At 45.5% G+C, this 14,142-nt stretch overlaps 1 pseudogene; it reads left to right on the forward strand.

Annotated features, from left to right (window-relative positions):
• The first annotated feature begins 214 nt into the window (after positions 1-214).
• On the forward strand, positions 215-3,874 carry LOC142486013 (uncharacterized; annotated as a pseudogene).
• Positions 3,875-14,142: the final 10,268 nt, after the last annotated feature.

Below are 14,142 nucleotides of genomic sequence, written 5' to 3' on the forward strand. Positions count from 1 at the left end.
GGTGCAACCTTTCAAGGATGAGTTGTGTATGTATATATATGTGTGTGTGTATGTATATACAGTATATGTGTGTGTGTATATATATACTTTTATTTTATTTTTAATTATTTTATTTTTTATTAACCCGACTCTCTTTTTGCTGTGCGCTGGAATTACATTGTTTGGATATCCCTGCCCTAGGAGAAAGGTGGGAATAACCTTTGCTGCAGCAATAAGCTTGAGAAGTATATTATTTATATTTTTTCTTACATTTTCTTTTGAAGATTTTTTGCACCATAATGTATGGCACTTTTTGTTAAACTGTTTTAATTGCTGTGTAGCACAAATCAGGAAAAATGATGTAATTACGGCAGAAACGTCGGTTCCTATTTTAATCAACCAAGTTAAGTCTACTGTAAGCTGTATATTTACCCATTTTTGGTCATTAGTGGTGTCAAGTGTGGGGGTTTTGGCCCAGGATTACAGGGGTTAAACCCCATTAGGCCACCCTCTACTCTCACCTGGGAAGCAAGGGGTTAACTGGGCTGGAGTCCAGTAATGTGGTTTTGCCTTGCTTCAGCCATCCAACTGTTTATTCCCCTGTAAAAATGTATTGTTTCTGTTCCAGTGACTGCACCACACAAACACTGGAATCCATCCGGGAGGGCAAGGGTTAATAGTTGAATAGTGATTCTAGCCCTTTGTTTAAGTTACCCTCAAAGATGCCTGCCTACTAAGGAATGCGACCAAATGTTTAGGAAGCTGGAGTGGTTGGTGAGTGTTAAAACTCACACTTACAAACCATAGTATCCTGCCAGACACTCAATTTGGTAGACTGGCCAAACGCCCCTGATTTAGGAGTGGGGCTACAGAATGAGTGACCTTATTAAATATAAGAATATTATGAGATGTCCTCGGCTGAACATGCTATAAGTTACATATGTGTAAGCGGGGGGCCGAGCCGCAAATAATGATTACAGACACCTGCTGTTTAGCAGGTCCTATGAGACAGATATTAATATCTCTCTTAATTTTAGTATTACACTGTAATATTTAGTCTTATTGGGAGCGTCATGCGTGTCGGAATGTATTAATATGGCTCACGTGCCAGTAAGTATCACTGAACTGAAGTTATGACGTTATTTAGATAGGGAAAGCAGTTTTTAAACGTCCTTGGGTGGGAGGAGTTTTACTCTGAGGAAAACTGTCAACCTCACCACTGATTTATGAGAGGGGCTGGGTTTAGGTTGTGTTCAATGGGAAATAATTGTATAAGAACCAGGCTCAGCTTATGGCTATTGTCTTTCGTGTCTTGATGATTATGAAGATTGCTGTATGAACTGCCAGTCCAGATGTGACTGTTTCATCATTCCATCTTAAGTGAGTGTCCATATTTTGTCTGTCATTTGTATATCTCGTGTGTTCACCTTTTTCAAGGAATAAATTATATTTTATCATATCTAAGTCTCGTCCAGTTCAACCCAGTTATATTTTGGTGTGTATTATTAATAGCCTGTCTCAAAGCTACCGTCACAAGTGGTCAGATACTCGTGGGATGCCAATGGCTAGCTGGCCCCTTGAGCCACTAAAGGGTTAATATATCACAAAGTACAACAAAAGTTATTTGATAAGAACAATATATGAAGAACATTGATACAGGGAGTAATGTGATTTCTATTACTGGCGTGAGGAGAAAATATTTATTTCCATTTATGAGACATAATTGTAACATGATTAATTGGGGTGTTTTTTTTGCCTTCCTCTGGGTGAATGTAACGATAACAATGTAGCTTTAATTATGTTCAGTATGTTGCACGAGTAGAATTTTATAAAGGTTCAACTCAATGAACATATATCTCTCATCCAAATCTTCTCTGATGCATTGCAATGTTACATTATTACATTTTCTCACCATAGATGTATCTTCAGCACATGACTCGTCTGTGAGCAAGAAGCAACGTAAGAAATGTCCCAAACATCAAATTACATGAGGGGTTAATGGAAATATGTTTTAAGGACTTCAACATTGCATAAGTCTGTATGAGAATTGGAACAAGATTACCAGAAACTCGGCAGAGCATTCCTATACATCAACAGCCTTTTACTAAACTTACAGACACCGCAAGACAAGGAGAGGGTTTAAAGAACAGAGACATGAACCCCTACTGTGGGACATACGGTAATGTTATACCGCAGATAATCCATACAGGGAAGAAATCCTATAACTGCTCTGAATGTGGGAAAAGCTTCAATAAGAAATATCATCTTGTTACACACCAAATAATCCACACAGGGGTGAAGCCTTATAACTGCTCTGAATGTGGGAAAAGCTTCAGTCAGAAATCAAATCTTGTTAAACACCAAATAATCCATACAGGGGTGAAGCCTTATAACTGCTCTGAATGTGGGAAAAGCTTCAGTCATTAATCAGGTCTTGTTACACACCAAAGAATCCACACAGGGGTGAAGCCTTATAACTGCTCTGAATGTGGGACTAGTTTCCATGATCAATCAAGTTTTTGTAGACACCAAAGAATCCACACAGGGGAGAGACCCTATAACTGCTCTGAATGTGGGAAAAGCTTCATTAAGAAATCGCATCTTGTTACACACCAAAGAATCCACACAGGCGTGAGACTTTCTAACTGCTCTGAATGTGGGAAAAGCTTCAGTAACAAATGGCTCTTGTTACACACCAAAGAATCCACACAGATGTGAGACCTTTTAACTGCTCTGAATGTGGGAAAAGCTTCAAGCAGAAATCAATTTTTGTTACACACCAAAGAATCCACACAGGGGTGAGACCTTATAAATGCTCTGAATGTGGGAAAAGCTTCTGTCAAAAATCAAGTCTTGTTACACACCAAAGAATCCACACAAGGGAGAGGCCCTATAACTGCTCTGAATGTGGGAAAAGCTTCAGTCGGAAATCGCATCTTATCTCGGGAGATCTCAGACTTCTCTGCTGTCGATGCCGGCTCCATTCTTGATCAAAATCTCACTCCTACTCTGTACTCTGAACAGTCACGACTTTGGACTCCTTCCCCCCCTCATACATAGATACACATTCTCTACTGTTTAAAATGCATTCAATTTGTATTAATTATGGGGTATATTTTAGTGCAATTCACTAAGGCTTCTTCAGGAGTTAATGTGGGTATATCTGTCCCTACCTTCTTTATAGGCACTTCCCTGTTTCTATTGGTTCCCATAAGCGCAATCCAATTGATTGAGAAACATCTTGATGTAATATTTCTCTTCTACATTGAGTTTGTATACTATGTAACATACTTTGTGTATCTGCACTATTCTATATAGATTATAAAATATAACTTGTGTGATTATAGATAACCAGATCTGTGTCTTTAACATTCAGAGATTGGTTATATCTCTATTTAACACTTCTCTTTGCATTAAGTTTATGCTATGGATTCTGTGTTATATTGTACTATTTGGGGTTTCAGTATATTCCCACTGCTATATGTATTACTCTGTGTATTAGATTTTAAGTAAAGAATTGTGCAAATTAAGATAACCCCGATCTGTGTCTTTAATTATTAGACACATTAGACAGTGAATCTCTTTCCCCTCTATATACACTATTTGAGGGACTATATGTGTCTGATTATTTAAGATGTCTTTTTTCAACAAATGTAGTTCATCAATATTTGTTGATTTAAATTCTTTCCTTTACATTCAAATTATGAGTGATATGTGTGATTTAAGATATTCCTATCTAGGTCTTTATTTATTAGACATAGATGGACTATATATCTTTCTTTATTAAATTCAGTGTGATTTAAGATATTCCTATGTCTTTATTTATCAGACATAGATGGACTATATCTTTCTGAGGTTCGTTACTGTATTAAATTCAGTGTGTGATTTAAGATAATCATTCTTTGTCTCTAATTAGATATGTCTTTCTATACATATATAAGTGATACTTATTCCTAATGGGGATAGTAACATTCTCTATTGAATATATTCATCCTTTCTTTAAGGGTGTAATTTCCAATAAGCTGCCACTCTTAGTTTGTGAATTAAACCAACTTTATTCTAAGTAGTGATACCATGTTAAATATGCATCAAATTGTCTGCCCTTTATTAACATGGCTGCAAAGTAACAGTATATACCCAGCGGAGTTTGTATTGATTTATATGTGTGGGACAAGGAATCAGATGGTGGTTATGTTATGATATAACAGTAAATCCTTCTCCTGAATGTATACTGATTATTGTTAGGAGTACCAATTACATTTCAGTGCACAGTATTACAACTGTCACACACACGATGCACAGCTATCTCTCACTCCCTGACACACACACGATGCACAGCTATCTCTCCCTGTCACACACACACACGATGCACAGCTATCTCTCACTCCCTGACACACACACACGATGCACAGCTATTTCTCACTATCACACACACACGATGCAAAGCTATCTCTCCATGTCACACACACGATGCACAGCTATCTCTCCCTGTCACACACACACTATGCACAACTATCTCTCACTGTCACACACACACACGATGAACAGTAATCTCTCACTATCACACACACGATGCACAGCTATCTCTCCATGTCACACACACACGATGCACAACTATCTCTCACTGTCACACACACACAATGCACAGCTATCTCTCCGTCACACACACACGATGCACAGCTATCTCTCTCTGTCACACACACACAATGCACAGCTATCTCTCACTCCCTGACACACACACACGATGCACAGCTATCTCTCACTGTCACACACACATGATGCACAGCTATCTCTCCCTGTCACACACACACACGATGCACAGCTATCTCTCACTGTCACATGCACAGCTATCTCCCTGTCACACACACACGATGCACAGCTATCACTCAATGTCACACACACACGATGCACAGCTATCTCTCCCTGTCACACACACACGATACACAGCTATCTCTCCCTGTCATACACACATGATGCACAGCTATCTCTCCCTGTCACACACACGATGCACAGCTATCTCACTGTCACACACACACACGATGCACAGCTATCTTTCACTGTCACACACACGATGCACAGCTATCTCTCACTGTCACACACACACATGATGCACAGCTATCTCTCCCTGTCACACACACACACACACACGATGCACAGCTATCTTTCACTGTCACACACACACGATGCACAGCTATTTCTCACTGTCACACACACAAACGATGCACAGCTATCTCACACTGTCACACAAACACGATGCACAGCTATCTCACACTGTCACACACACACGATGCACAGCTCTCTCTCCCTGTCACACACACACGCTGCACAGCTATCTCTCACTGTCACACACACGATGCACAATTATCTCTCACTCCCTCACACATGAGGCACAGCTATCTCTCACTCCCTGTCACACACAAGGCACAGCTATCTCTCACTCCCTGTCACACATGAGGCACAGTTATCTCTCCCTCCCTGTCACACATGAGGCACAGTGATCTGTGCTGATTATTGAGTGACAGCTGCTCCGCCTGCAACAAACTCGCTAATTAAAGAGAAGCATCTGGCTCAGCGGAGAGATCCTCGGCCCCTCACTCATTGCCCCGGGGGGCGGCCCGGGGTACGTCAGGCACTGCCACCTGCCAATATGTAACACCAGCATCTAATATAGAGCAGGGCCGAGTATCATTCCTGCAGGAATTCCTCTCCTGGAGACTTAACCCCTTTTGTGATATACTGTAGAGGCCATAGTCCCATTGTGAACGTTAATGCGGGGTATGCCTGTGTAACTCAGGCCTATTAGCTTAGTCCCATTGCATACGTTAATGCAGGGTATGCCTGTAGTTACTCAGTCCTGTTAGCTTAGTCCCATTGCGTACGTCAATGCGGGGAATGCCTTTAGTTACTCAGGCCTATTAGATTGTCCCATTGCGTACGTTAATGCGGGGTATGCCTGTGTTACTCAGGCCTGTTAGCTTTGTCCCATTGCGTACATTAATGCGGGGTATACCTTTAGTTACTCAGGCCTGTTAGCTTAGTCCCATTGTGTACGTTAATGCGGGGTATGCCTGTAGTTACTCAGGCCTGTTAGCTTAGTCCCATTGCGTACGTTAATGCGGGGTATGCCTGTGTTACTCAGGCCTGTTAGCCTAGTCCCATTGCGTACGTTACTGCGGGGTATGCCTGTGTTACTCAGGCCTGTTAGCTTAGTCCCATTGCGTACGTTAATGCGGGTGTGCCTGTAGTTACTCAGGCCTGAGAGAGAAAGAAGTAACCCCTGCCTCACCCCATAGTAACCCCTGCCTCACCCCATAGTAACCCCTGCCTCACCCCATAGTAACCCCAGCCTCACCCCATAGTAACCCCTGCAGCACCCCATAGTAACCCCTGCCTCACCCCATAGTAACCCCTGCCTCACCCCATAGTAACCCCTGCCTCACCCCATAGTAACCCCTGCCTCACACCATAGTAACCCCTGCCGCACCCCATAGTAACCCCTGCCTCACCCCATAGTAACCCCTGCCTCACCCCATAGTAAACCCTGCCGCACCCCATAGTAACCCCTGCCTCACCCCATAGTAGCCCCTGCCTCACTCCATATTAACCCCTGCCGCACACCATATTCACCCCTGCCTCACCCCATAGTAACCCCTGCCTCACCCCATATTAACCCCTGCCTCACCCCATATTAACTCCTGCTTCACCCCATAGTAACCCCTGCCTCACCCCATAGTAAACCCTGCCTCACCCCATAGTAAACCCTGCCTCACCCCATAGTAAACCCTGCCTCACCCCATAGTAACCCCTGCCTCACCCCATATTAACCCCTGCCTCACCCCATAGTAACCCCTGCCTCACCCCATAGTAACCCCTGCCTCACCCCATAGTAACTCCAGCCTCACACCATAGTAACCCCTGCCGCACCCCATAGTAACCCCTGCCTCACCCCATAGTAACCCTTGCCTCACCCCATAGTAACCCCTGCCGCACCCCCTAGTAACCCCTGCCTCACCCCATAGTAACCCTTGCCTCACCCCATATTAACCCCTGCCGCACCCCATAGTAACCCCTGCCTCACCCCATATTAACTCCTGCTTCACCCCATAGTAACCCCTGCCTCACCCCATAGTAACCCCTGCCTCATCCCATAGTAAACCCTGCCTCACCCCATAGTAACCCCTGCCTCATCCCATAGTAACCCCTGCCTCACACCATATTAACCCCTGCCTCACCCCATAGTAAACCCTGCCTCAACCCATAGTAACCCCTGCCTCACCCAATATTAACCCCGCCTCACCCCATACTAAACCCTGCCTCACCCCATATTAACCCCTGCCTCACCCCATAGTAACCCCTGCCTCACCCCATAGTAACCCCTGCCTCACCCCATAGTAACCCCTGCCTCACCCCATATTAACCCCTGCCTCACCCCATAGTAAACCCTGCCTCACCCCATAGTAAACCCTGCCTCACCCCATAGTAAACCCTGCCTCCCCCCATATTAACCCCTGTTTCACCCCATATTAACCCCTGTTTCACCCCATATTAACCCCTGCCTCACCACATATTAACCCCTGCCTCACCCCATAGTAAATCCTGCCTCACCCCATAGTAAACCATGCCTCACCCCATAGTAACCCCTGCCTCACCCTATATCAACCCCTGCCTCACCCCATAGTAACCCCTGCCTCACCCCATAGTAACCCCTGCCTCACCCCATAGTAACCCCTGCCTCACACCATATTAACCCCTGCCTCACCCCATAGTGACCCCTGCCTCACCCCATAGTAAACCCTGCCTCACCCCATATAACCCCTGCCTCATCCCATAGTAACCCCTGCCTCACACCATATTAACCCCTGCCTCACCCCATAGTAACCCCTGCCTCACCCCATAGTAAACCCTGCCTCACCCCATAGTAACCCCTGCCTCACCCCATAGTAACTCCAGCCTCACACCATAGTAACCCCTGCCGCACCCCATAGTAACCCCTGCCTCATCCCATAGTAACCCCTGCCTCACCCTCATAGCACTGACAGTGACGCGGCGCATTGTGTGCGTGTGTCAGGGAGTGAGAGATAGCTGTCCATTGTGTGTGTGTGTGTCAGGGAGTGAGAGATAGCTGTGCATCGTGTGTTTGTGACAGTGAGAGTTAGCTGTGCATCGTGTGTATGTGACAGGGAGAGATAGCTGTGCCTAGTGTGTGTGTGTTTGTGTGACAGTGTGAGATAGCTGTGCATCGTATGTGTGTGACAGGGAGAGATAGCTGTGCATCGTATGTGTGACAGTGAGAGATGCACACACGATGCACAACTATCTCTCCCTGTCACACACACACATGATGCACAGCTATCTCTCACTCCCTGAAACACACACACGATGCACAGCTATCTCTCACTCCCTGACACACACACGATGCACAACTATCTCTCACTCCTTGACACACACACACACACGATGAACAGCTATCTCTCCCTGTCACACACACACGATGCACAGATATCTCTCACTGTCACACACACACAATGCACAGCTATCTCTCCCTGTCACACACACATGATGCACAGCTATCTCTCACTCCCTGACACACACACGATGCACAGCTATCTCTCCCTGTCACACACGCACGATGCACAGCTATCTCTCACTGTCACACACACACAATGCACAGCTATCTCTCACTGTCTCACACACACGATGCACAACTATCTCTCACTCCCTGACACACACACGATGCACAGCTATCTCTCCCTTTCACACACACAATGCACAGCTATCTCTCCCTGTCACACACACGATGCACAGCTATCTCTCACTCCCTGACACACACACATGATGCACAGCTATCTCTCTCTGTCACACACACACACACACGATTCACAGCTATCTCTCCCTGTCTCACACACACGATGCACAGCTATCTCTCCCTGTCACACACACACGATGCACAGCTATCTCTCCCTGTCACACACACGATGCACATCTATCTCTCCCTGTCACACACACACGGTGCACAGCTCACTGTCACACTCACACGATGCACAGCTATCTCTCACTGTCACACACACACACGATGCACAGCTATCTATCACTCCCTGAAACACTCACACGATGCACAGCTATCTCTCACTCCCTGACACACACAAGATTCACAACTATCTCTCACTCCTTGACACACACACACACACACAATGAACAGCTATCTCTCCCTGTCACACACACACACGATGCACAGCTATCTCTCACTGTCACACACACAATGCACAGCTATCTCTCCCTGTCACACACACATGATGCACAGCTATCTCTCACTCCCTGACACACACACGATGCACAGCTATCTCTCCCTGTCACACACACACAATGCACAGCTATCTCTCCCTGTCACACACACACACGATGCACAGCTATCTATCACTGTCACACACACACACGATGCACAGCTATCTCTCACTGTCACACACACATGATGCACAGCTATCTCTCCCTGTCACACACACATGATACACAGCTATCTCTCCCTGTCATACACACATGATGCACAGCTATCTCTCACTGTCACACACACACACACGATGCACAGCTATCTCTCACTGTCACACACACACACACACGATGCACAGCTATCTCTCACTGTCAACACATACGATGCACAGCTATCTCTCACTGTCACACACGATGCACAGATATCTCTCCCTGTCTCACACATACAATGCACAGCTATCTCTCACTGTCTCACACACACACACGATGCACAGCTCTCTCTCACTGTCACACACACAAACGATGCACAGCTCTCTCACTGTCACACACACACGATGCACAGCTATCTCACACTGTCACACACACACGATGCACAGCTCTCACTCCGCCACACACGATGCACAGCTATCTCTCCCTGTCACACACACACGATGCACAGCTATCTCTCCCTGTCATACACACACGATGCACAGCTATCTTTCACTGTCACACACACGATGCACAGCTATCTCTCCCTGTCACACACACACGATGCACAGCTATCTTTCACTGTCACACACACACGATGCACAGCTATTTCTCACTGTCACACACACACATGATGCACAGCTATCTCTCCCTGTCACACACACACGATGCACAGCTATCTCTCACTGTCACACACACACATGATGCACAGCTATTTCTCACTGTCACACACACACACGATGCACAGCTATCTTTCACTGTCACACACACACGATGCACAGCTATTTCTCACTGTCACACACACACGATGCACAGCTATCTCTCCCTGTCACACACATACGATGCACAGCTATCTCTCACTGTCACACACACACACACACGATGCACAGCTATCACTCACTGTCACACACACACACACACACGATGCACAGCTATCTCTCACTGTCAACACATACGATGCACAGCTATCTCTCACTGTCACACACGATGCACAGATATCTCTCCCTGTCTCACACATACAATGCACAGCTCTCTCTCACTGTCACACACACAAACGATGCACAGCTATCTCACTGTCACACACACACGATGCACAGCTATCTCACACTGTCACACACACACGATGCACAGCTCTCACTCCGCCACACACGATGCACAGCTATCTCTCCCTGTCACACACACACGATGCACAGCTATCTCTCCCTGTCACACACACACGCTGCACAGCTATCTCTCACTGTCACACACACGATGCACAATTATCTCTCACTCCCTCACACATGAGGCACAGCTATCTCTCACTCCCTGTCACACACAAGGCACAGCTATCTCTCACTCCCTGTCACACATGAGGCACAGTTATCTCTCCCTCCCTGTCACACACAAGGCACAGTGATCTGTGCTGATTATTGAGTGACAGCTGCTCCGCCTGCAACAAACTCGCTAATTAAAGAGAAGCATCTGGCTCAGCGGAGAGATCCTCGGCCCCTCACTCATTGCCCCGGGGGGCGGCCCGGGGTACGTCAGGCACTGCCACCTGCCAATATGTAACACCAGCATCTAATATAGAGCAGGGCCGAGTATCATTCCTGCAGGAATTCCTCTCCTGGAGACTTAACCCCTTTTGTGATATACTGTAGAGGCCATAGTCCCATTGTGAACGTTAATGTGGGGTATGCCTGTGTAACTCAGATAATAAATAAAATATAGGGTGCTCAAACCCAGGACGACTCTGTTCAGTTCAGTGAATGATAAACATTTAACCCTGGAGATACCAGTGGGAGTGGGTGGTGAGTATATAGACTTGTAAGTCCTCAATAACAGCTGTTAGACTTAACCATAAGAGTCTAAACACAATGAAGAACCCACTCACGTCATCTCCAGGGGTGATGGAAAGGCGTGCCAGCCATGAGGGATCCGAAGTCCAGTGATAGGCAGAAGGAAAAAACGAATGGCGCACAGCCAGGGAGCCAGGTGTAGAGTAAAACTGCTTCTTTATTTGTGCATGCAGAGAGACAACAGGAGATCCCCTTGATGGGACAAGGACAGGAACCTCCTACGCGTTTCGGACCTGGGGGTCCTTTATCAAGGAGTGTGGGGTGTGCTGGGATAAGGCACCTTAAATACCTGAGCAATAATGGGTGAATTGAGAAAATCTGTGCGAAATTGGCCCTCCGTCCAGTGCGCATGCGCGTGACGTCACTCGTGGCGCCGCGCCGACCACCCAAAGGCTTGTGGGTAAGGACCGCCCATGGTGAGTGTCCGCGCATGCTCAGACTGGAACGTGAGGCTAACAAAGCTCATCCAGTCTGTATCACTACTCCTGCCCTCAGTGATGTCACCGCGGGTCTCCGATAGGCCGGTGCATGTCGCTGCATCACCAATGATGGTGCTGAACAGCCGTCATTGCACCAATCATACCAGGTCCCCTGCGCTCACACTAAAGGCTATTGCAGTGTACACAGACTGGGGCTGACTAAAATAAACACTCACTAATGCCCCACAACAAGAACAAATCCATATAAACAAATCTTAAGATATACTTGTTGTGAGTTGGTGTTCTCATCCCTGCTGATCCCACATATAAAAAGACATACAGTGTAACATATATGACACCCTACTAAAATAACCACAACAATATCCTCATTATGCACTGTGCATTTTGAGATATTGTTCAAAACATATCTATACAAAGGATTAAATTAAAAACAAAATATACATTAAGCAAGACTTTTTTGGTATGCCTTCTCTTCCAAGTCCCCAAGGCTGAGGAAGAACAAATGTATGTTACTTTTATACAAGCAATTATCACTCTGCTTTGCTAATAAGCCATCAACATGATTAATATTACACAAACAGGTTGTATTTCCAACTGCAGGCGACTTAAGGTACTTGGTTTAAAGTTACAATTTTATAACTATAATTTTGACCACTATCAATTTTTTGAGATTTTCAAAGGGTTCCCAATTTGTTTGGGGGTAGAGTGCAACCGTGGTCCAAGCAAGACCACCATGAGTTATCTCACACCGAGTGAATTAGTATTATGCTGGGAAGAGGATGCTATTCTTTTTATTTTCTATCTATAATATAAGACTGTTGTAATATAATTGATTAATATTTATGCAAAAAATGGGACAGGTTCCATTCTACGTTTAGACCCCAGGGAGTTCTAGTCTGGAGCATGAATATCCAGTAAGCCTCCCTGCGGTCTAGGAGGTTGAGCAAATCACCTCCTCTTTCTTTAGAGAAGATTTTTTCAATTCCCTGTACTTTTAGCCCATTGATGTTACCTTTAGGGCAATGTGTAAAATGTTTGGAGACCGGATGGGATGTGTCCCCTTTCTTGATGAGTCTGATATGTTCTAGTATTCTATTTTTTAGGGGTCTGATGGTCCTCCCTACGTAATTTATTCCGCCCCCACAGGTCAGTAAATAGATTACATATTGAGTATCACAATTTATGAATGACTTGATCGGGAAGTTCTGATTGGATCTATAACCTCTGAATTGTTGTGAGGGTGTCACAAAAGGACAAATCTTACATCTCCCGCATCTGTATGATCCCTTTGTAACAAATTTTCTGGTAGAGGGGGGGGGGAGGATGCCACATAGCTGGGTGATATATAAGCAGCAATAGTTTTTGCCTTGCGGTAAACAAAGCGGGGGCCCTTCTCCACACAGTCTTTTAGGCTCCCATCCATTTGGAGGATGTTCCAATGATCACGAATAATTCTCTGGATTTGATTACTACATTTATTGTATTGCGTAATCATCAGTGGAACATCCTCCCTCATGAAGTTGGTGCCTCTGTTGGTTTTATCCTTACTTAAGGCTAATGGGTCCTTGGTTAGATCCCCCTGTCTGTTTTTTAGTAGATCCTCTCTATTTGTTAATGCAACCTCTTTTCGTATATTATTCAAACGCTCTAGATTATACCCTCTCTGATGAAAGCGATGGCACAATTCCTCAGACTGACGAGAAAAAGCCTCTTCTGTAGAGCAATTCCTCCTCAGTCTGAGGAATTGGCCCTTGGGGATACCTCTAATAACGGCAGGTGGATGACAGCTGTCGGCTCTTAATAGCATATTTCTTGCATTGGGCTTTCTAAATGTCTCTGTTTGTATTTGGCCTTTGATATCAATGAATAATTGTTAGCTTAGTCCCATTGCGTACGTTAATGCAGGGTATGCCTGTAGTTACTCAGTCCTGTTAGCTTAGTCCCATTGCGTACGTCAATGCGGGGAATGCCTTTAGTTACTCAGGCCTATTAGATTGTCCCATTGCGTACGTTAATGCGGGGTATGCCTGTGTTACTCAGGCCTGTTAGCTTTGTCCCATTGCGTACATTAATGCGGGGTATACCTTTAGTTACTCAGGCCTGTTAGCTTAGTCCCATTGTGTACGTTAATGCGGGGTATGCCTGTAGTTACTCAGGCCTGTTAGCTTAGTCCCATTGCGTACGTTAATGCGGGGTATGCCTGTGTTACTCAGGCCTGTTAGCCTAGTCCCATTGCGTACGTTACTGCGGGGTATGCCTGTGTTACTCAGGCCTGTTAGCTTAGTCCCATTGCGTACGTTAATGCGGGTGTGCCTGTAGTTACTCAGGCCTGAGAGAGAAAGAAGTAACCCCTGCCTCACCCCATAGTAACCCCTGCCTCACCCCATAGTAACCCCTGCCTCACCCCATAGTAACCCCAGCCTCACCCCATAGTA

Source organism: Ascaphus truei, unplaced genomic scaffold, assembly GCF_040206685.1.
Source record: "Ascaphus truei isolate aAscTru1 unplaced genomic scaffold, aAscTru1.hap1 HAP1_SCAFFOLD_707, whole genome shotgun sequence".
In the NCBI taxonomy this organism is placed as follows: Eukaryota; Metazoa; Chordata; class Amphibia; order Anura; family Ascaphidae; genus Ascaphus; species Ascaphus truei.